General features: G+C 41.0%; 1 protein-coding gene across 1 annotated transcript in view; it reads left to right on the top strand.

Annotated features, from left to right (window-relative positions):
* Nucleotides 1–24,753, top strand: part of LOC117352133 — a 1,164,809-nt gene that overhangs the window by 251,990 nt on the left and 888,066 nt on the right. The window lies entirely within an intron of this gene.

The raw sequence follows: 24,753 nt of genomic DNA, 5'->3' as shown, positions 1-24,753 counted from the left end.
TAATTTTACTTGAAGGTTTCGGATAATACGGGCAAGATCACACCTGGTCTTGAAAGGATTGTGTCTGACCGTAGGTACAAAGGATAAACCCTTCCCTAAAATCAAAAATTGATCCTCGGTTAGGGGGCACCCCGAGATGTTGGTGACTAATACGTCATGGGGCTGGTGGATCGAGTTTGTGGGCGATTCGCTTGATTGTATTGGACTCTGCCTCGTCCCCTCCGACATCGAATCCACTGTCCTTGTCTGTTGCATTGCTCTTTGGACTCAACTACCCAGAGAGCTTTGCTTCTAGTAGTCTGGGCTGTTTCCACAGAGCATGGGCCCACCTCCTTCTTCAGTCTGAGAGCAGTGGCCATATTTGCTAAGCATATGCTAGAGTGAGAGCCTGAGAGTGGTGTTCTCCCACCAGCTTTTTCACCCTTTAATTCTGGCAATCAAATACAGTTTAGATTACTTTTAAGTCTGGAGAACGGTGTCATCTCCACAGTGTGGACACTCCTAGCATAACTGCGATATGTTAGTGGAGTGAGAAGGAATGTACAGGCTTGAACTACATTGAACTATCATATGACTGTAAGTTGTTTGCTTCATAATTAAAGAACTGTTCAATTGATTCAGAGTCTGACTGGTGACATCAAGATTAAGGAATTAGGGGTTGGCTGAACAGGAAACTCTTACAGAGGCCAATAACTTAGAGAAGCCCGTTCTCATAGGGCATGGCTTTACGCTCCCACTCCTCATTTCGTTTCGACGCTATGGTGGTTGAATGTTGGTGAGAGGGAGTGGGAACCTTGATAAAGCCCATCAATTTGCACGGGCGAAACATGTCGGTGTATTCACACAAACTCCCCTGCACAGCGTCTCGCTAAAAGCTAAGTACTTTTAGTATATATAATTTATTTATAAATTAAGCGCAAGAAGTATATAAAAAAAACATATGCTGGTTCCAATGAGGAGTGGGAGCGTAAAGCCATGCCCTATGAGAACGCTTGAGTGTGTGGTGGCCCGCTGAGGAACAGTGAAAAATTAAATGAAAAATAAACCATAAGTGTGAATGAAGGGTGGTAACGCTGTGAGACAATTTCTCTCAGCTGAATTGTACATTACCTTACATAGTGCACATTTGCAAGGGGGCCTACACAGGGATGGAGCACGGGTGAGATAGAATACTAAAAGTTACACAGATAGCTGCCACATTTAGGAGCTCACACTTAGACTAGTTTTATAGCTGGCATAAGTGTGCAAACCTTTATGATACTAAACTAAACTAAACTAAGCCTTAAGTTTATATACCGCATCATCTCCACGGAAGCGGAGCTCGACACGGTTTACAAAGCTTAAAAATACAAGAAGAGGGGAGAGAGAGTTTACAAGGGCATATGAAAAGGGGGAAGTAGGAAGGAGATGTTATATATTAGAGAAAAGCCAGGTTTTCAGTTGTTTCCGGAACAGCTGGAGGGAGCCCAGGTTTCGCAGCGGGATAGTGAGATCGTTCCAAAGGCCCGTGATTTTGGAGAGGAGGGATCTTCCCAGTTTGCCTGCGTGGGGGATGCCACGTAGAGAGGGGAAGGATAGTTTATGTCTGTGGGCGGATCTGGTGGTAGCAGGCGTTTGGGCGAGGAAGGATAGAGGGATTAGTGGCGGAAGGATGCCATGAATTATCTTGAAGGCTAGACAGGAGCATTTGAAGTGAATTCTGGAAAGTACAGGGAGCCAGTGAAGCTTGGTAAGTAAGGGGGAGACATGATCAAATTTGCGTTTAGCAAAAATCAATTTGGCCGCAGTATTCTGGATGAGTTGGAGTCTGTGAAGACTTTTTTTTGTTAGGCACAGGTAAGTGGCATTACAGTAATCGAGTTTGGATAAGATGATGGATTGTACCAGGACGGTAAAGTGTTTTTGGTGGAAATAGGATCTAACTTTCCTCAGCATGTGGAGGCTGAAAAAACATGATAGATACATCAAAACTAGATTAGCATTCTATAATGGAACTGGTTCATAGACATGCGGACAATCGCGCGCAGGACTTTAGCGTGCTGAATTAAAACAGTATTTTAAAGCATTCTGAGGGGGGATGAACCCCCACTTTACTTAGAACTGTTTACGCTCCCGTTGTGGGTGTGAACCCCCCATTATAGAGAAAACAGTGCTTTTCCCTATTTTTAGGGAACACTTCGTTTCCTCTGTAATGGGTTTTCCTCCCCCCCCGCCCCCAACAAGAGCGCAAACAGTTGTAAGTAAAGTGGGGGTTCCCCCACACATTCTCCCTTAGAGTAATTTAAAATACTGTTTTAATCCGGTGCGCTGACATCCTGCGTGCGATTGTCTGCCCGGCAATGTCCGCGCGCAACTGTCTCACGTGGTATTGACTCGTCACCATGGAACTAAGGTTAGGGTTACCAGATTTTCCTTTGGGAAAATCCAGCCCCACGCCCCCAGGACCGCCCCATTCTGCTTCTGTCCCGCCCCCAGCCGGCATCCGCGCATGCGCAGACACAACGCAATGACATAAAGCGTGCATGCACTTGGCATCACCGCGTTGCATCCGTGCATGCCCCTTCCCAACACGATTAGGTCGGGAAGCTTTTCAAAACCCAAAGTGCTGGGTTTTGAAGAGCCGTCCAGACCCCCGGACATGTCCGAGGAAATCTGGACGTCTGGTACCCCTAATTAAGGTGCCTAGTTTTCTTCATAGAATAGGCTTTTACCATGTGCTCAGGGTGCCTAAACGGTGGTGTCAAGTTTCAAGTTTATTAGGTTTTAATATACCGACCATCAAATAAATATCTGGCCGGTTTACATTACAATAAAAAATATAGATAAGAAAGAGGAGTTAATATAGACAATAATATAATAATATAGTCAATGGTGTCCAGTTATAGAGTTGCCCTCAGTATATTGAATATAGCTAAATGGTCTGACAAAGAGACCTCATCCATAACCACCTTCCTATTCCTCATATTGTTCCTTCTTACAAGAGATAATTTCAGAGTATATTATAATACCATGACTTGGAATAAAAAGAACTGGATCAATACTTATATAGGTTTATAGGGAAAGACTATTATTATAGTAGGTTCAGACCTGTACATAATGACTGAATGAGAAGCATTGTTAGAATCAGTTGCAGAAAATATTTCCAGTTCCAAATATTCACAAAGCCAAATCTATTAGAAGTTTGCCTATTTTTTCTACAGAATTTCAGGTGAGAACCTAAAAATAATTTGCTTAATTTTGTTTCTACGTTCTTCAAAACAGAGACGTCAAACGAAAAAACCGTAGGACGGCCTTCTAGCCACTACCAACTCTCCAATTTACTGATAACGACTACAGACTACAAATCGTTTAGAAAAGAAATAAAAATCATCCTATTCAAGACATCCTTTAAGACAAACTAACACCACAAGACTCATCCCAATTCTCTGTAACAAACCGCTCTACTATTCAATTCCTCTGGAAATGGCCAGATAACGTCTTTTGTAATCCGCCTTGAACTGCAAGGTATTGGCGGAATAGAAATCACTAATGTAATGTAATGATGCACAAAATGAAGCACAGGCCTTTCAAGATCCAAATTTAGTGACAGGTCAGAAGGTGCAGAAAGCATTGAAACGCATGTGTTAGAAGCGTACTGTATAGTGGCAGGTCTGAGCCACTGATTGCATGTGAAAGTTCAGAAACATACTGTGTTAAAGGTGCATCTCATGCACGTTTATTAAAAGCGTGTACCGGCTAGTCTGGGGCTGCCGATTGCATATGTCCCACCACAGCAGTGTAGAAAAAAGCATATATATCTTGCGTTTTTACATTTGCATGGTTTGTTAATATTAGAATTACTGCTTCAATAAGTCTAGTTTTATTTTAGATAAGTACACCCTAAAAGTCAACAGCAGGATGATGGAAAGGTCAACAGAACTTGTAACACATTTTGTTTGGGAATACTTTTGTGCTTCAGTTGTTTGATTTCAAAACCACCGTACTGTTTCTGTGGTCTTGTATAGCTTTGGAATCAGAACTAGGGTGAACGTAAAGCACATACCACAGATTGAATTTCAGACCCAGATGGAAGTGCAGTTTAAGTCCCACATTTTCTTGAATTCAGACACAGTCTTTGTCTCCTTAACCTCTACTGGAGATTATTCCAAGCATCTACCACACTTTCTGGGAAAGAAGTATTCCCTCAGATTACTCTGGAGACTATCACCTCTTCACTTCATCCTATGCCCTCTCATTCCACAGCTTCCTTTCAAATGAGACTTGCCTCATGTGCATTTATGCCACATAGGGATTTAAACATCTCTATCATATCTCCCCTTTCCTACCTTTCCTCCAAAGTATACAGATTGAGATGTTTGAGTCTGTCCCCGTACGCCAACCGTTTTAGTAGCCTTCCTCTGGACTGACTACATCCTGTTTATATCTTTTTGAAGATGCGGTCTCCAGAACTGTACATAATATTCTAAATAAGGTCTCACTAGAGTTTTATACAGGGGCATCAATACCTCCTTTTTCCTACTGGTCATATCCTATGCATCTAAGCATCCTTCTAGTTTTCGCCATTGCCTTTTCAACATGTTTTGTCACCTTAAGATCATCACAGACTATCACACCCAAGTCCTTTTTCTCTTTAATGCACAAAAGTTCTTACCGCCTTAAACTGTATCTTTCGCTTGGATTTTTGCAGCCCAAATGCACGACCTTGCATTTCTTAGCATTAAATCTTAGCTGCCAAATTTCAGACCATTCTTCAAGCTTCGCTAGGTCCTTCCTCATGTTATTCACACCATCATCTGTTATTAAGATGACTTATTCCTAGGATAAGCAGAATAAAATCTATTTTACTCTTTGGGAACCTTGTGACCGGGTTGGCCACTGTTGGCCATAGGCTATGGGCTTGATGGACTTTCGATCTGTCTCAGTATGGCAACTTTTATGTTCTAAGTTGAATTAGTTGGATTACCAAGCTGATAAATAAACAAGGGTCAATATTCACTGCTAGTTCACTGAGTTGGAGAGGTGCCTACCTGATTAACTAGCGCTGGATGGGTCCCTGCAGAATATTGAGCAGCACTTAACTTGATAGTATCCCGTTGAATGCCATGGCACTTTATGGTTAATGCTGGGGTGGTCCATGGGTAGAGCTAGGTTGTCCTAGTACTGCCTCCATATACTGGTTGTACCAGGGGACCTGCAGGGAAGCTGCCAGGTACCTGGATATTCTATGCTGGTATCTGGAAGGAGGCTGACACAGAATATCCGGGGGCACCAGCATTTAAATAAATATTGAATGCCGTAATCTGAATATTGCTCCTACAACTGACATATATATTTCTCGGACTAGCATATGTTACATTTTTAATAAGGTGTAAAACTGTTGAAGGAAAAATAAAGCCAACTATAACTAGAATGTAAATATAGACTTAAAACAATTATCAGTATACATAAATTCTATAAAAAGTTTGAATAGGAAAATGGAAGGAACAAAAGTGTATAAAGTGTGACTATTTTCTTTTTAACATATATGCTTATCTTGATGGGAAATAAAACCTCCTACTAATCACACTGTAAAATTCTCCTGCCATTTCTATCATGTTTGGCTTGCATTATACAGATCAGAAAGCAAACAGAACCTCAATATCGTTCCAGCAAACATAGCTGGCAATTGGGCATTAAAACCAAGGATTTAATACTCAGTGTTCTTCTAAGTGATCCTTCATGACTGTTTGCCATGGAGGTGCGTTTGTTTGACTGGTTCAGCATTAGTACATTCCTTCTTTGGTGTGAAATCGGCACAGAACCAAAATCTGCTGCACAGTCTCAAATGTCATGGGTTTGGGGTCTTATTACACACATAGCAAAGAAAGACAGGGTAGCACAGTCATTAGGGTAGTAATTTTATAACTGATAGCATGGTTAAAAGAAGAGGAGAAAGAAGTTACTATAGCCAAAATAATATCTTTAAGAAATGGAAAATGGATCCAAATGAAGAAAACAGGAACAACATAAGCAATGGCAAGTTAGATGCAAGTCTCAAACGTAATTGGCACCAGTATTCAATACTATAATCAATAACTTGATACCACAATAGCGCTGAGATTACATTGTTGATATGGCATACGTTATAAGGATCGTCAGAATGCCACTCAAGTCATATAACTCAGTGTGGCAGCACTCCTCATAGATCCATATATCAATGTGTATATATAAACCTACTTGAATTCTTTTTCTACTGTGTTAATTTCATAATTTCATGCTTTTACTGTATTCTTTAAAGTTGCATTTTTGTGCAGAATAATTTTCATAAAGTCAAACTTAGCTTTGAATAATGTTGCATCACCCCTCGCTGACGCCTTTCATTACTTCATCAGGGTCATAAGTAGTGCCTCTGCTGGGTCAGACCACAGGTCCATCACGTCCAGCAGTCCGCTCCCTCGGCGGCCCAACAGGTCATGACCTGTCTGAATCACCCCTTGGTTTCTCATCGAAGTCCTATCTTCCCATCCAATTTTTGACCCTTTGTCCCCGCACCCCTTTCAGTACCCTACGATCCCTTTGTCCCTCAGGAATCCGTCCAATCCCTGTATTGTATTCTGCCTGATCACTTCCTCCGGGAGTGCATTCCATGTGTCCACGACCCTTTGGGTGAAGAAAAACTTCCTTGCATTTGTCTTGAACCTATCCCCCTTCAGTTTCTCCGAGTGCCCCCTCGTACCCGTTGTCCCTCTCAGTCTGAAGAACCTGTCCCTATCCACCCTCTCTATGCCTCTCAGGATTTTGAAGGTCTCTATCATATCTCCCCTGAGCCTCCTCTTTTCCAGAGAGAAGAGACCCAGCTTATCCAGCCTCTCAGCGTATGGGCAGTTTTCTAGCCCTCTTACCAGCTTCGTTGCTCTTCTTTGGACTCTCTCAAGCACCGCCATGTCCTTCTTGAGGTGCGGCGACCAATACTGAACGCAGTATTCCAGATGTCGGGGATGGAACTGGAGCTGCAACACAACACAAGCCCATATTACTATGTCAAAAAAAACTTTTTTCTCTTTACAGAAGAAACTAATAAAACTAAAGAGACAGCCTTACCAACATATTAAGCTTATTCACTTGGCCCTTCAAAGCATTGCTGAGGTTCTAAAACGGCTGTGGCGTTTTTTGACAGCGCTAAAGTAGAGAATCTCTCATGACATCGTCAACCCATCAGCCTATCAGCTAACTGAGATCCCCCTTTCGTTAACATACGGGCAACCTACTCAGCCAATGACATCCAGTCACTCTATTCATTCAAATCGGCTGCAAACAGTGTTCAATTTGAACATCCAATGCAATTTATTTAAATTTAAGGTCCGTTCTATATTTCCTCCCTCCCACCCTACAGTAACCATATCTATCACCTTCCACTTGAGATCCTGAATAGTATGCAAAGCATTGATGTCAGTACATAAAGAATATGAAAAAAAGCTTCCCACAGATGCAAAATTTCATAATGAAACCTTCTTCAACTACATTCAAAGTGAGAAGCCTATGATAGAATTAGTCAGATCATTAGATGATCAAGGAAAGAAATGAGCATTTAGAGAAGACAAAGCCATAGCAGTAAGACTTAGGGGTGAAGTTGTCAAGCTAAGTTATGGTCTTGGGTCATGTTATTTTCCCCTTTATGCAACTTGCAGGACTAATGCAACTCAACTTGCCCTACCATGGTGACATTTAGGTCCCAGCAGGCTACATAGTAATAAGATGTAAAACATGCAAAGGTGAACCATGACTGTGATGTAATTTACAGGGCTAAAATCTGTTCAGGAAAGACAGGGTAGGAAGAAAGGATAAGGGAGTAGCGTTATATGTTAAAGATCATATTAAAGCCACACAACTGCAGGATTTGCAGGGCAAGGAAGAGGCACTGTTGATCAATTTGGAAAGAAGGAATGGTAAATATATTTACATTGGTTTTTTTGGGAAAGTTTGAATAGAGAAGGAGGACAAGGACTGCTTCTGTGTATTGATGAAACTAGTTCAATCAACAATTGGGAGAAAAGAAAAAGAAAACTTGTATGATTACTCTAAAGACCCCTGAGGCAGGCTAAGAGCCAAAACACTGACAGTGTCGGGTCTTTTTCTTCTGGAATAAAGAAATATTTGTCCCAACTCTTTAAGCGTCTACACTCTTTATTGGGTGTTAAAAGATCATATTAAAGCCACACAATTGCAGGGCAAGAAAGAGGCACTGTGAATCAATTTGGAAAGAAGGAATGGTAAATATATTTACATTGGTGTGATACACAGGCTTCCTTCACAGACAGAAGTGGACAGAGATTTAATAGTAGACATTCAGAATATATCTAAAAAAGGGGAAGTTTTATTAAAAGATAATTTTAACATGCCAGATGTTGTTTGGGTATCCCTATTGAGGGGTCTTCTAGAACAGTGTTTCTCAACAGGGAGTACACAGGTCGCCTGTTGGGGGTACGCGAGTTGGCTGCTGCCCGGGATCTGCCTGCCAACCATTTAATCCACTGCCGCCGATTCCTCCATGCCTCCTCGCCCACTGCACCCCCTCCATCCCCAAAGCCGACCCTGCTATCTGACACTCTCCAACCCCTCCCCCCTTCCACTGCCACCGATGCTGCAATTCCAGGCAGGGACGGGCCAGGAATGTGCAGGAACTGCACACGGCCAGCCCACAAGCCTTCCCCCCGACGTAAATTCTGACGCCAGAGAAAAGGGTTCTGGGCCAGCCAATTGCTGCCTGGCTGGCGGACAGTGGTGAAAAATGCTGCTCCTGATCTGGGGAATGAGAGAGTGAGAAGAGGGGGATGGAATGATGCTTGGATCTCTCAAGATAGATGGACAGTGAGAGAGAGGTCTGGAGGAGAGGAAGCATGCAGGAGGCAGAAAGAAATATTGGATGCACAGTCAGAGCTCTGGAATGAGTTACTGCTTTCATTTAGAAGTTTAGGCACCTTCATTTTATTCCGGAAAACTCTGAAAACTTTCTTGTTTACTAAACACTTTGGAAACTAAGCCATTCTAATTTACATTTTTTCTCTCTGTTTATGTACGTATTATGTTTACATTATTGTTAACCGAGTCGAGCTCCTTTTGGTTGAAAACCCGGTCTATAAAATTAAGGTTTAGTTTAGTTTAGAAGGAAGTGCAAGCAGAGACTAATGAAATCACCAGACAGCAAAATTATTTTATTTTCAATTTAGTGATCAAAATGTGTCAGTTTTGAGAATTTATATCTGCTGTCTATATTTTTCTATAGTTGCTACTGATTGCATATTTTTAAGTCATCTGCCTTGACCTCTTTGAAAAAAAACCCTGAGTATAAATTATTAACATTTTCTGTACGTACAGTGCGTTTTGTTTTTTTAATTTTGTGGTTACCATTATATATTAATAAGATTATATTGTGTGTATATGAAAAAAGATGGAAGAGATTGTGTTACAAGTAGTATTATTATTATGGGGGTGGGGTCTGGGGCAGAGCTTGGGCGGGGGTACTCGATTGATATTTGTTAGGCTTAGGGGGTACTTGAGAAACACTGTTCTAGAAGTAGGGAGATCCAACATAACATAATATAACTTTATTCTTCTATACCGCCACAATCAAACGATTTCTAGGCGGTTTACACAGAAGAGAACTGGACAATCAGTGAAATACAAAATACTAGTAGTAAAAATACAACATGTTACCTAGAGTATAGACAATGTAAAATTTTTGTTATGAATAAAGCTTCAGTTAAGAAATGAATCTATCAAATAGTACAGTCTTAATTTCTTTTCGAAATGTGCCATAAAGACAGCATATATAATATATAATTGCCCAACCAGGACTGTTGTTTACTTGCTTGAAATGCAAGCATCCTATCCAAAAAAAAACCTGTAGGGTAGGCGAATAAATAGCAATTCCTGGTTATCCTCGTCAGGCTGTATAGCATGAAATAAGATAGAAGGTAGGTAGGAGCCAATCCCCAAACCAGCTTAATGCAAATACAAGATAACTTAAATATTATTTGTGCTTCTACTGGCAGCCAGTGCAGCATTTAGTAGTAAGGACTGATATCATTTTTCTTCAGCCCAAATATCAGACGGACAGCCATGTTCTGCACTATTCTCAATTTTCTCAGAATTTTCTTTGGTACTCCCAAATAAACAATGTTGCAATAGTCCAGTATAGATAACACCAATAATCTTCAACAACTGTTCCAGCAGTTGGTAACGGAACCCTTACAGGATGGGGTCATCCTGGACCTAGTGCTTACAAACAAGGAAAGTGTTTCTGATGTTACAGTAGGTGACCATCTTGCATCCAGTGATCACTGCATGGAATGTTTTAATATTTGTTCAGATGGGGGGGATTACATCAAGGAATTGTTGTCTAGATGGGAATGCCTGGAAGGAGTAGAAATGCAGTAGGCAAAACTGAAAGGAGTTAATGTAAGGCAGGGGTGTCCAATGTCGGTCCTCGAGGGCCGCAGTCCAGTCGGGTTTTCAGGATTTCCTCAATGAATATACATGAGGTCTATTTGCATGCACTGCTTTCATTGTATGCTAATAGATCTCATGCATATTCATTGGGGAAATCCTGAAAACCCGACTGGATTGCGGCCCTCGAGGACCGACATTGGACACCCCTGATGTAAGGGCAACAAACCTTTTTGTGAGGCAAGTAAGTAAAAGTAAGAGGAAAAGAAGGCTGCTTTGGTTCTCAAAAGTAGTAGCTGAGAAGGTAAGGAATAAGAGGTTAGCTTTCACAAACTACTAAAAATTGCAGAAAGAGGAAGACAGGCAAAAATATCTGGAAAAGTTAAGAGAGGCTGGTGGAGTAGTCAGGAAAGCAAAGATACAAACGGAAGAAAAAAATAGCTGAAAATAAAACAGGGGGACAAGACATTTTTTAGATATATCAGTGATAAGAAAAAGTGCAAAAGTGGCATTGTGAGACTCAAAGGTGAAGGGGAGAAATATGTAGAAGCTGATAAAGAAAAGGCTGAATTTATTAACTAATATTTATGTTCTATGTTCATGGCTGAAGCACTGGGAGCAGGACCGCAGAAAACAAATGCGAATAGGGATAGAGGAGTGATAGATCCTGATCGATTTTCAGAGGTTTGTGTTCGTGAGGAGCTAGCTAAATTACAGGTAGACAAAGTGATGGGGCCAGATGGTGTACATCCGTGGGTGCTGAAGGAACTTGAGGAAGTTCTGGGGGCTCTGCTGACTGACCTTTTCAATGCTTCTCTAGAGTCAGGCGTGGTACCGGAGGACTAGAGAAGAGCAGATATGGTCCCTCTACACAAAGGTGGAAGTAAGGAAGAAGTAGGGAATTACAGGCCAGTAAGTCTGACTTCTGTGGTAAGTAAATTAATGGAAACACTTTTAAAACAGAGAATGAATTTTCTGGAATCCATTGGATTAAAGGACCACAGGCAACATGAATTCATTAGAGATTGGTCTTGTCAGACAAATCTGATCAATTTTTTTGACTGAATGACCAGAGAATTGGGTAGAGGGAGTGCCCTAGATGTGGTGTATTTAGATTTTAACAAAGCCTTTGTTAGTGTTCCACACAGACGTTTAATAAATAAACTGAGTGCCCTTGGGATGGGTCTCAAAATGTTGGGCTGGGTCAAGAACTGGTTGAGTGCAAGACAACAGAGGGTAGTGGTTAATGGAGATTGCTTTGAGGAAAGGGATGTTACTAGTGGTGTGCCTCAAAGTTCTGTTCTTGGGCCTGTTCTTTTAAGCATTTTTATAAGCGATATTGCTGAAGGGCTGTCAGGTAAGATTTGCCTCTTTGCGGATAATACCAAATTCTGCAATAGAGTAGACACGTCGGATGGTGTGAATAACATGAAGAAAGGCCTAGTGAAGCTTGAAGAATGGTCTGAAATTTGGCAGCTAAAATTTAATGCTAGGAAATGCAAGGTTATGCATTTGGGCTGCAAAAACCTGAAGGAACGGTACAGTTTAGGGGGGGTGAAGAACTTATGTGCACAACAGAATAGCGGGACTTGGGTATGATAGTGTATGATGATCTTAAGGGAGCAAAAAAGGTTGAAAAGGTGACGGTGAAAGCTAGAAGGATGCTAGGGTGTATAGGAAGAGGAACAGGTCAGTAGGAAAAGGAGGTATTGATGCCCCTGTATAAGACTCTAGTGAGACCTCATTTAGACTATTGTGTACAATTCTGGAGGCCGCACCTTCAAAAAGATATAAAAAGGACTGAGCCGGTTCAAAGGAAGGCTACTAAAATGGTGCTTGGTCTTCATCGTAAGGTGCATGGGGACAGACTTAAAAATCTCAATATGTAGAGGAAAGGCGGGAGAGAGGAGATATGATAGAGATGTTTAAATACCTAAGTGGCGAAAATGCACATGTTGAGTTTCTTTCATTTGAAAGGAAGCTCTGGAATGATAGGTTCAGGAGTAATCTATGGAAATATTTTTTATAGAAAGGGTGGTAGATGCATGGAACAGTCTCCCGTAAGAAGTGGTGAAGACAGTGACTGTGTATGAATTCAAGAAGGCATGGGATAGGCACGTAGGATCTCTTAGAGAGAGGACGAGATAATGGTTACTGCGGATGGGCAGACTAGATGGGCCATTTGGCCTTTATCTGCTATCATATTTGTGGGTTTCTATGAATCAATCATAAATGGTTATGCAAGAATGTTTTTTGTTGTTATACAGTATTTAAATACCTTCATGGCATAAATGCACATGAGGGAAGTCTCTTTCATTTGAAAGGAAGCTCTGGAATGAGGGGGCATAGGGTGAAGGTGAAAGAGGCCAGACTTAGAAGAAACTTGAGAAAATACGTCTTCACAGAAAGGGTGATGTATTTGTGGAACAGCCTCCCAGTGGAGGCTGTATCAGAATGCAAGAGAGCTTGGGACAAGAATATCCAATCTCTAGGGGAGTGAAAGGGAAAGTAGATTACATGGATATGCACACTGGATAGGTCATACAATCTTTATCTACCTTCATTTTTCTCTGTTATATATGTTCATAAGCTGTATTAGCTGTCGTTCAATCTATAAAAGACCATAAAACGAGGCTTCTTACAGTCAGTCATTGGCAAGCAAAGATGGATACATCTCACCTTCTAAAAGTTCAGACTGTTGAGTCCTACAGTTAGATTTTAACAATCTTGTGCTTAACTTAGTCTTTTTCTCTTCAGCTTAATATATGTTATCACAAGTTTAATTCTAATGTAGTTAATAACTTGTTGAAACTTTATTACATGAATTTAGATGAGAATCTGAATATAGGAGCTAACACCGAATCAGAGAGAGCTATTTGGCAATAAAACTGAAAATGAGATTGACTTTTTGTGTAAACAGCTCCACCTGGCGGATATATGGAAAACTCTGTCCTAAACAATTTTCTTTCATCAGTTGACAACATATGATCTACATAAAAAGAGGTTAATATTCAGTGCCAGTGCTGCTGTTTAACTTTAAGGGGGTACTTTATAAAGCATTTCCATGTCTAAAACTATCTTCAGAACAGATGCATATTTGTGCATGGGGAATTTGCATGCTATTGGGTGGCTCTGGGTACCTATCTTAAATTTTAAAGTTAAGCACTCATTGGTATGGGGGACCAAGATGGTGTTAAGTTGAGACTCTCAGGCGAAGCTTTCTCTGTTGAGAAGTCTGAATTCAGCATAGCTAAGATTTCTCCCAGTTTTACAATAGGGAACAAAAGGAATGGTTCATTATAGGTCTTATCCTCAGAACTCATGCTGCCTGCAGAAGTACAGCAGACTATTACTACTACTACCATTACTACTTAGCACTTATATAGTTCTGAAAGGCGTACACAGCGCTGTACATTTTGACATTTACAGACATTTAGACAGACAGACATGACATATAGGGTTGGGTATTCAGAACCCAAGGTGAGAGGAGTTAAGAGTCAAAAGCACTCTCAAAGAGGTGGGCTTTTAATTGGGCCTTGAACACTGCCTGAGACGGAGCCCACCGTAGGGATTTGGGCCGCTTGATCCAAGCCTACGGTGCAGCAAGGCAGAAAGGATGGAGTCTGGAGTTGGCAGTTGAAGAGAAGGGCACAGATAGGAGGGACTTACCAGCTGAGCGGAGCTCACAGTGGGGGGGATCATAGGGGGAAATAAATGAAGAGAGATAGTGAGAGTCAGTAAGAGGAGTTTGAATTGTATTCGGAAACGGATGGGAAGCAAATGAAGTGAATTTAGGAGAGGGGTAACGTGAGTATAGCAGCTTTCCGGAATATAAGTCATGCAGCCGAATTCTAAACGGATTGGAGGGGAGCGAGATGACTAAGCAGAAGGCCTGAGAGTAGAAAGTTGCAGTAGTCTAAACACGAGGTGATGAGGGCGTGGATAAGTGTTTTGGTAGTGTGCAAAATCTGAGACATGAAGACTAATTTTCAATGGTAGACAGTTTCCCTATTTAACAGCCTGATAAGAAAAGGAGGCAGTAGAATTCCAAAAACAATACACACAGAATTGTATTTCTATTTATGCTGTGCAAAGTACAGAACAAAGGCACATTTTTGCAGAAGTAAGAGAGAAACAAAAGAAAGACAGGAATGAAAAGATGGTACTTTGTGTAGGGTTACTGAGACCAACGACTCACAGAAAATATATGCTGATGAAATGGCCATGAGAATCCACCTGGAAATGGCCTTTGATGCTGGTCTGTCACATCGAGCCTGACTGGGGATCATAAACAGATGGTCTAACAGTTGGAACTCATTAGTAAACTCTTGCTAATGTAGGAGGGCTCTCCTCATATGCAACTTTTTCAGAATCCGGTCCTTCTTCTTTGACCCTGTGGGCTGGAACACCGGCAGACTACCCTCAATGAATTAGTCGAGCATCCAGGAAAGACCTGTTGACTGCAACTTTGATGGGGCAATGCTGAGCCCCAAAGACTGTGTAGTTCCTCTGCAACCCAGAAGTGAACATATTTGCAGGCTGGAGTTATATCTGATGCAGAGAAAGTATTCAGCTTTGGCATATTCTCTCTGCCAGGAGAGTTGGAAGTGGGAGCCACTATGAAAGCTTCAGCAGAGTCAGTTTACCAAGAGTCTCTGAAAAGCTGGTTAAGCCAACTGTAGTGATGTTTGAGACATTTTGGGACACAATGCAGTCCTTGAGTAACTCCTTTGTGACTGTGGCAGGCAAATTGATTGATGGGTGATATTTTATCTGTTTCAGCAACAGTTTCTGTCAGTGTTCAAGTACTGGATCAACAGGTCACCAAAAATTCAAGCAGTATAAAGAACTATATCAGGATGCAAGAACAGCAAAATGTTATGATTAGAGATCTTAGTCAAGGAGACCAAAATAGTAAAATGCCTTCCAGGATCCTTGGCTACCAGGATTACCAGGCAAATACTGACTATAATTAGGGAAGAAACTAAGAATTCTAACAATGATGTTGTTATCCACCTGGGAACAAATGACCTGGCCAACAACGCCCCACTTGCAGTACAGAAAGCTTTTTGGGAGCTGGAGGAGGGCTTAGAGCCTTGGCCAATCAGGCCTTAGGCTTAGTGGGGATGGACTGGGAAGGGGCGGGCCCGCCTCATTTCGATGAGGCGGGCCTGCCGGCTGGACGGCACCAAGACCCGTCCAGCCGGCCAACAATTAAGAGGTTAGTTTGGGGGGGGAGATTAGGGGGGTCATCGGGGAGTGTTAGCGTGGCGGGGGGAAGTTAGCGCAGGGGGGGTCTGGGGGGAGGTGTCCTCCGGCAGGAGGGGTTGGGCACTCTCCTTCTGGCGATCGGGGGTATCGGGTGGGCGGCGTCTACTCTAATCTGATTCTGTAACCGGCGTCTGTAACATGGACGCCGGTTACAGAATCAGGGTTAGTGTAGCCCCAATTCTGTATAGGTCACTCCTCCCGGGCGTCCTATACAGAATCCGGGCCATAAAGCTTAGGGCAATGAGATATATTGAGTCCTAAGTGGTGTCGCTGAGGAAATTTATAAGGGTTGTGGATGTAATAGTTGAAAAATTACAGCTATTTTGGTGCTGGTATGTTGTAAATTATTGTCATGTCTATATTATAATTTATGTAAATCATGTCATCTCTGTCCTGTCTCAATTATTATGGATGTACTTTGTAACCCGTTCTGGACTCCTTTGGGAAGATGGGCAAAAAAATTGAATAAATAAATAAATAGTAACTTACATATGTTTATAACTGGAGAGAGAGAAAGCAATTTTAGGACAGAACCCGGAGAATAACATCCTATTGCAAATTTGCATAACTTGTCTTTGGCTTTTAGGCCACTCTGACCACGAGGGAGAACTATTCAAGCCTAAAACTGTATACCCAGATGTTCTCTAGACCAGTGTTTTTCAACCTTTTTATACCTATGGACCAGCAGAAATAAAAGAATTATTCTGTGGACTGGCATCGGTCCGTGGACCGGCTGTTGAAGAACACTTGGCTAAGTCGTGAGTCAGACACCGCCCATCTCTACCCAATCTCCACCCCAGACCCCGCCCCCATAATAGTACTAATTGCACCTTGCACATCCCGTGCCTCATCTGGAAGCCTTCCCTCTGCCGTTGCAACGTCAGACAGAAGGCTTCCGGTTCAGGCGCAGGATGCCTGTAGGAGCCACTGCCCGTGGCTTTGTGCACTGAATCAATTAGGAAGAGAGAGCTGGCTCGAAGATAACGCTGCATCGATCGCACCGTGGACTAGCGGTTGAGGAACACTGTTTTGGGCCTGATGCACATGCTGGCCCTGTGGACCGGCAGGAAATTTCTGTGGACCGGCACCGGTCCATGGACCGGTGGTTGAAGAACACTGCTCTAGACTTTGGGCTCTCTATGTAAAGATCAATATCCAAGCGACCAAAATGCAAGGGACCTGGGGAGAGGAAGAAGCGATATGGATTGCTCTGAAAAGAGAAGATGGAACTTCTATCTACGTGGGTGTAGTCTACAGACCTCCGACTCAATCGCAGCAAATTGATAAGGATCTGATTGTGGATATCCAAAAGTTTGGAAGGAAAGAGGAGGTTCTGCTGTTGGGAGATTTCAACCTGCCGGATGCGGACTGGAATGTTCCGTCTGCGGAATCGGAAAGAAGTAGGGAGATTGTGGATGCCTTTCAAGAGGCTCTGCTCAGACAAATGGTGACGGAACCCACAAGGGAAAAAGCGATATTGGATCTGGTCCTCACAAATGGAGAGAGTATCTCTAATGTTCGAGTGGGTGCTCACCTGGGTAGTAGCGATCATCAAACGGTTTGGTTTGATATAACGGCTAAAGTGGAGAGCGGCCGCACGATACTTAAAGTCCTAGATTTCAAACGTACGGACTTTAATGCAATGGGAAAGTACCTGAAGAAAGAGCTGTTAGGATGGGAGGACATAAGAGAAGTGGAAAGACAGTGGTCTAAGCTGAAAGGAGCGATAAAAATGGCTACGGACCTTTATGTGAAGAAAATCAATAAAAACAAAAGAAAAAGGAAGCCGATATGGTTCTCCAACCTAGTGGCTGAGAAAATAAAGGCGAAAGAGTTGGCGTTCATGAAATATAAAAAAACCCAAGAAGAGGAGAGCAGAAAGGACTACAGGGTGAAACTGAAAGAAGCCAAGAGAGAGATACGTTTGGCGAAGGCACAGGCGGAAGAACAAATGGCTAAAAATGTAAAAAAGGGAGATAAAATTTTTTTCAGATATATTAGTGAAAGGAGGAAGATAAAAAATGGAATTGCTAGGCTAAAAGATGCTGGGAACAAATATGTGGAGAGTGATGAGGAGAAAGCAAATGTGCTAAACAAATACTTCTGTTCTGTGTTCACAGAAGAAAATCCTGGAGAAGGACCGAGATTGTCTGGCAAAGTTACACGAGAAAATGGAGTAGATTCTGCGCCGTTCACGGAGGAGGGTGTTTATGAGCAACTTGAAAAACTGAAGGTGGACAAAGCGATGGGACCAGACGGGATCCATCCCAGGATACTAAGGGAACTCAGAGAGGTTCTGGCGAGTCCTATTAAAGACTTGTTCAACAAATCTCTGGAGACGGGAGTGATTCCTGGGGATTGGAGGAGAGCGGATGTGGTCCCTATTCATAAAAGTGGTCACAGGGATGAAGCAGGAAACTACAGGCCGGTGAGCCTCACTTCAGTTGTTGGAAAAATAATGGAAGTGTTGCTGAAAGAAAGGATAGTGTATTTCCTTGAATCTAATGGGTTACAGGATCCGAGGCAACATGGCTTTACAAAAGGTAAATCGTGCCAAACGAACCTGATTGAATTTTTTGATTGGGTGACCAGAGAGCTGGATCGAGGACATATGCTAGATGTAATTTATTTGGATTTCAGCAAAGCCTTTGATACAGTTCCTCATAGGAGGCTGTTGAACAAACTTGAAGGGCTAAAGTTAGGACCCAAAGTGGTGAACTGGGTCAGAAACTGGCTGTCGGACAGACGCCAGAGGGTGGTGGTTAATGGAAGTCGCTCGAAGGAAGGAAAGGTGACTAGTGGAGTCCCTCAGGGTTCGGTGCTGGGGCCAATCCTGTTCAATATGTATGTAAGTGACATTGCTGAAGGGTTAGAAGGAAAAGTGTGCCTTTTTGCAGATGATACCAAGATTTGTAACAGAGTAGACACCGAAGAGGGAGTGGAAAATATGAAAAAGGATCTGCAAAAGTTAGAGGAATGGTCTAATGCCTGGCAACTAAAATTCAATGCAAAGAAATGCAGAGTAATGCATTTGGGGATTAATAATAGGAAGGAACCGTATATGCTGGGAGGAGAGAAGCTGATATGCACGGACGGGGAGAGGGACCTCGGGGTGATAGTGTCCGAAGATCTAAAGGCGAAAAAACAGTGTGACAAGGCAGTGGCTGCTGCCAGAAGGATTCTGGGCTGTATAAAGAGAGGCGTAGTCAGTAGAAGAAAAAAGGAGTTGATGCCCCTGTACAGGTCATTGGTGAGGCCCCACTTGGAGTATTGTGTTCAGTTTTGGAGACCGTATCTGGCGAAAGACGTAAGAAGACTTGAGGCGGTCCAGAGGAGGGCGACGAAAATGATAGGAGGCTTGCACCAGAAGACATATGAGGAGAGACTGGAAGCCCTGAATATGTATACCCTAGAGGAAAGGAGAGACAGGGGAGATATGATTCAGACGTTCAAATACTTAAAGGGTATTAACGTAGAACAAAATCTTTTCCAGAGAAAGGAAAATGGTAAAACCAGAGGACATAATTTGAGGTTGAGGGGTGGTAGATTCAGGGGCAATGTTAGGAAATTCTACTTTACGGAGAGGGTGGTGGATGCCTGGAATGCGCTCCCGGGAGAGGTGGTGGAGAGTAAAACTGTGACTGAGTTCAAAGAAGCATGGGATGAACACAGAAGATTTAGAATCAGAAAATAATATTAAAGATTGAACTAGGCCAGTTACTGGGCAGACTTGTACGGTCTGTGTCTGTGTATGGCCGTTTGGAGGAGGATGGGCAGGGGAGGGCTTCAATGGCTGGGAGGGTGTAGATGGGCTGGAGTAAGTCTTAACAGAGATTTCGGCAGTTGGAACCCAAGCACAGTACCGGGTAAAGCTTTGGATTCTCGCCCAGAAATAGCTAAGAAGAAAAAAAAAAAAAAAATTTAATCAGGTTGGGCAGACTGGATGGACCATTCGGGTCTTTATCTGCCGTCATCTACTATGTTACTATGTTACTATGTTTTTACTAAGGTGCGCTAGTGGTTTTAGTGCATGCAAGGAATTAGTGCACACTAGCTGAAAAATTACCGCCTGCTTATAAGGAGACAGTAGCGGGGCAATTTATATAGTTCTATTCTAGCAGGAACTTTGTTATCGTGATCAGATTCGTTCAGCGGTTAAAAACTGTTTTTATAAGTTATGTCTCATTAGATCTTAACATCCTCATTCATTCATTAATTATTTCTAGGCTTGATTATTGCAACACATTATATCATGGTATTCCCTCAGCAAATTTGACCACATCACCAATGCTTACCTTGACTCACACTGGCTACCAATAAAAGCAAGATCCCAGTTCAAATTCTACTGTCTACTATACAAAGTAACACACGGAACAGCACCCAACTACCTAAACAAAAGACTACACCGTAATCTCTCACACAGATTAAAGAGAACTCAAAACCTATTCGCCTACCCTCCTCTCAAAGGTACACGACGCATGAAACTATACGACAGCCTTTTAGCTACACAGGCAGCAAAAATTGACACTACCATTTCCAATCTACTGATCAAATCAATAGACATAAAAGAATTCCGAAAAGAAATCAAAACTCATCTCTTCAAAAAATACTTTCCATCATCTTAACCTCAACATAGCACTAGAAAATACACACACGATCACCCCACCATAACTATACCTAAACATTGTACAACTCTCTTCATCAACCTACTATTCATCTACTATGAGCTCTAAATTTCTCCTGGAAACTTCCAGACTAACAATTGTAACTTGATACATTCCTGATTCTATGTACTGTAATATTCCTGAAATTGTCCAGTCTCTTAATTTGTAATCCGCTTAGAACCGCAAGGCACAAGCGGAATAGAAATCTGTAATGTAATGTAATGTAATGTATAACCCAGAAAGAAAAAAGAAGACTACAAATTCACAAAATACAGCAATAAAAATTATTACTAATTATAAAAAAAAAAATATGACCATGTCACACCACTTATACAAAAAGCACATTGGTTACCAATTTCACATAGAATAACTTATAAAATCGCCTTGTTTAAAATCTGACAAATCTAATGCACCAATATTTTTGGATCGTTTTTTGATACCATATTCTCCATTCAGGACACTCGGATCAACAGAACAGCATTTACTGATTATCCCTTCTTTAAAAGTAATAGGTACTAAGAGATCTACTATTTTTTTGGTTACAGTATAGCCCTCCAGCTCTGGAACAACTTACCAATTTACTTACACGATGAACCCTCATTAGAGAAATTCAAAAGCACCAAATTTCTGCATCTCAATGGCCACGAATTTGGTCTTGGAGAATGAGATGTACAGTGTTAGCATCTATGAGACAGACTTGGTTATTTTTGTTACATAGAGTGTTTTGGACCCCTGTTTGGTTACAAAAATTAAATAGTTCTAAGTCCAATAGATGCTGACACTGTAATCTGGAACCTGGGACATTAGATCATCTACTTTATTTTTGTCCCTATATTAAGATATTTTGGAATTCAATATGGTCTCAAGTAAATACATTATTGGAAAATCATGTTGCACTCTCTTATGATACAGTGCTATTTGGCATGATAATGAGGAAAAAGAGTCAAATATCATCAGAGAACAACAAGCTTTTATTAGTTATGACAGGGGTTGCCATCCAACACATAACCAACAATTGGAAAAATTACAGAAACCTTAGTTATACATTTTGGTGGAATACATTATGCCATATATTTAAAATGGAACGTGCAATAGCAGTACAAAGAGCGACATAGACTAAATTTATAAAAATATGGGGGCCATTGGCAAAATATTGTAGTGAATAGTCAGCACTTTTTCTCTTCTCCTTTTCGTTTTCTTTTTTAGCACACTAAAGGGGGGAGGGAGTTGGAAATAATATTACATATTATGTTATACTATGATATATAATATGTGTATATTTTATTGAAAATATGATGAAGGGTGGGTGGTAGGGGGGGGTTATTGATTTTACCAGATGTTTATATGGCAGATATCAAAGTGCTATTCTGGAATAATTTGTTGTAATATACTCTTTTGTGCACTTGTTTAATTTGAAAATGAATAAAGAATTATTAAAAAAAAAGAAAAATTCAAAAGCTCTTTAAAAAGTTTCTTGTTTAAGGATGCATTTGAGATATAGACAGGATAACTTATCTATCATTAAATCTTATGATCTAATACTTAATTTTAATTAGACCTATGTGTAGGTCGCAAACTTCTCTTCTATGCTTATCCTTGCTCTTATATTTATTCTTTGTTACCTTCCAGATGTGTTTTCCCTAAATGTTTCTTTATTTTCTTTAAAAATTGTAGTTCATCCCCCTCTCCTTTTGTATAGGTTATTTATTTGTACGTACATACTCATGTGTTTATTTGTATAAAATTGTTTTATTTTTGTCTCCTATTTTTAAACTGTTAAACGCATTGAAGTGGTTTGTGAGCATAATTCATTCCAGAAGCATGCTTGTAATCCAAAGCATTCATATATCAAAGCAAATTTTCCCATAAGAAATAATGGAAACTCAGACGATTTTTCCACAACCCAGAACCTTTAATACAATACATACTTGTATTGCAAGATCTCGCTCGTTTAGAACAGTCACTAAAACTTCTTCAGCGTCAGAGAGAGAAGAACCATCGGCTCAGTTCTGATGATGTGACGCGTGTATATTGTATGTACTCGTATTGCAACACTTAGCTTGTTTAGAATAGTCTCTGCACACTTGTAGCGTCAGTTGTGATGATGTGATGTGTGTATACTGTATGTACTTGTATTGCAAGACATTGCTTGTATATCAAGTTAAAATTTAATCAAATATTTTGCTTGTCTTGCAAAACACTTGCAAACCAAGTTACTTGCAATCCAAGGTTTTACTGTACTAGACATTGCTTGTACAACAAACTTTTAATAAACTTGAAACTTGTAAAGAAGTAGTTCAGGATTATAAAGAAGCTGCTTAAGGATCTGCCTGTTGGGTGCTTGAGGAAAGCAAGGACCCGCTTCAGTCCTTCTAAGAAAAACTAAAGAGAGACTAGATTACATGTGTATTTAATAGCAATGGGACCTGTACTTTTTCCATACACTGCTAATCCCAAAACATCTACTAGGCATTCTCATTTACAAGGTTCTCGAAGAATAAATTTCATCCTAGCTGATTCTGAAATGAAAGCGATACTGCCTTGCTGACCACCATAGTAGGACTTATGAGACGGAGACTTTGATTTTATTTGGTATTTGAGTGCTAAGTGTAACAAGTACCAGAGGCACTGTAAATAATTCAGTTGCTACTTCTTGTTTCTTGCTTTGTATCTGCCTCTGTCACTTTGTATTTGTTTTTCCACAGAACTGATTTCCGGTTAACTCCAAATTCATTGAACCGGCCAGGAGAATTGAAAATTGACCCTTTAGTGACATTTTGCATATAAATATAAACACTTAGCCCTATTAAATATTTCAAATAAGTCCATTTAGGGGCATAACTCAAAAAGGGGCCCTTTTACTAAGCTGTGTTAGGTGATGATATGTGCCTCAAGTAACAAAAAAGGCTTAGCATTCAGAGTTAGTTTTGCAATATGTGCTTATTTTTTTGTAATTTTAGGGGATGTGTCAAGGGTTCCTGCAATAACCAGTTAGTACATCTACATTACCACATACTAACTGGTACGTGGTTAGCGCAGTACAGTAATTTTTAAAAAAGTATATATGCTATTGGCAACAATGGAGCATTGCTATTAATGGAAAAATAAAAAAGCAGGGGTTTTATAGCCATGGTAAAAATTGCTTTAGTGTGCAGAGATCCACATAAGACTAAATTAAGGCCAAAGTTAGGATCATAAATTCTTTTAAAATAAAGAGCCTTTTATTTTTTTTAGAGGACCAATCTTAGTACTTATTGAGCCCTTTTTTCTATTTCTTTCCATAGTATATGACTGGTCAGTATAAAATACAGGAATATTTAAACGTAAATACTGCTCTTAAGGGTTCAAACCATGGACTATAAACCTCTTTTTCTAATAATGAAATGTGGGACTAACCATGCCAAAATACTCTGAATAGTAGTTTATAATAAAAGTAACAATAATAAGGTTCTGACCTGTGTTGCAGTATATCTAAGCCACTGTGCTCATCCTTTTCTGACAACTGGGCTGTTGCTGTGATGTTATATTAAGCCAACTTTTGATAACTGTCCAAGAAAGCACCAGGTATATGGAATGGTTCAAGGTGCAAGAAAAATTAATGTGAAAGGAAAAGGAAATTTTTTGGGTGGGGAAGATTAGCTGGAACAGAGTAGAGTAGGCAGAATAGATGACCATCTAGAGTGGCAGTTTCTAGAGGCAGCAACTATCTGGGTAAACTTATACTGTACATGCAGAAAGGGTGGGCAGTTTTGTTCCTTTGTGTATAGATCAGGAAGGCAGGGGGACAATTCAATGTGTAGAACTACGAGGATTAACTATGTATTTTTTAACAGGACTATTATGAGAGGCATGGTAAGGTGATCATGATTTACGAGTTTATAGAAGTCTCGTGGGCGTATATATTTTTAGTGGAGGGTAGTAAAATCACGCTTCTTTTGAGTTTAGGGGAGAGACAGGTATGTTTCATGCGCGCTTGTTAAAATCCAACGTTTGTTCTTGAGCGTGTGTATGATACCCTTGTCTTGTGTGTTTCTGGCTGTGGGTCTTGATTACATTTAAAACAAATTACAAGATTTTCCTGAATTACAGTAGTTTTTTGGAGAGAAAGGCATGTTTTCTGCGTGGTTGAAAAAGTCGACGTTGCTTCTCCCCTCCGTCCAACAGGGCAGCAGAAGAGTGTTTTTTGACAGTGTTTTTCTGCGCATGCGCCCATGCAAACGTAGGGCATCTTCGCTTGCTGTCCGCCGATCTGATTTGCACGCGCAATTTTTAAAGAATGTCTTGGGTTTTTAGATTCGGTATCGAAACGGCTGCAGTAGCGGACAGGTGCTTTTTAATGCAGGTTTTTTGAAAATTATAATATGGAAAAGGAGCAATACTAACGCAAAGATTA

Source organism: Geotrypetes seraphini, chromosome 19 (genome assembly GCF_902459505.1).
Source record: "Geotrypetes seraphini chromosome 19, aGeoSer1.1, whole genome shotgun sequence".
NCBI lineage: Eukaryota > Metazoa > Chordata > Amphibia > Gymnophiona > Dermophiidae > Geotrypetes > Geotrypetes seraphini.
This window is presented reverse-complemented; position numbering and strand designations above follow the sequence as displayed.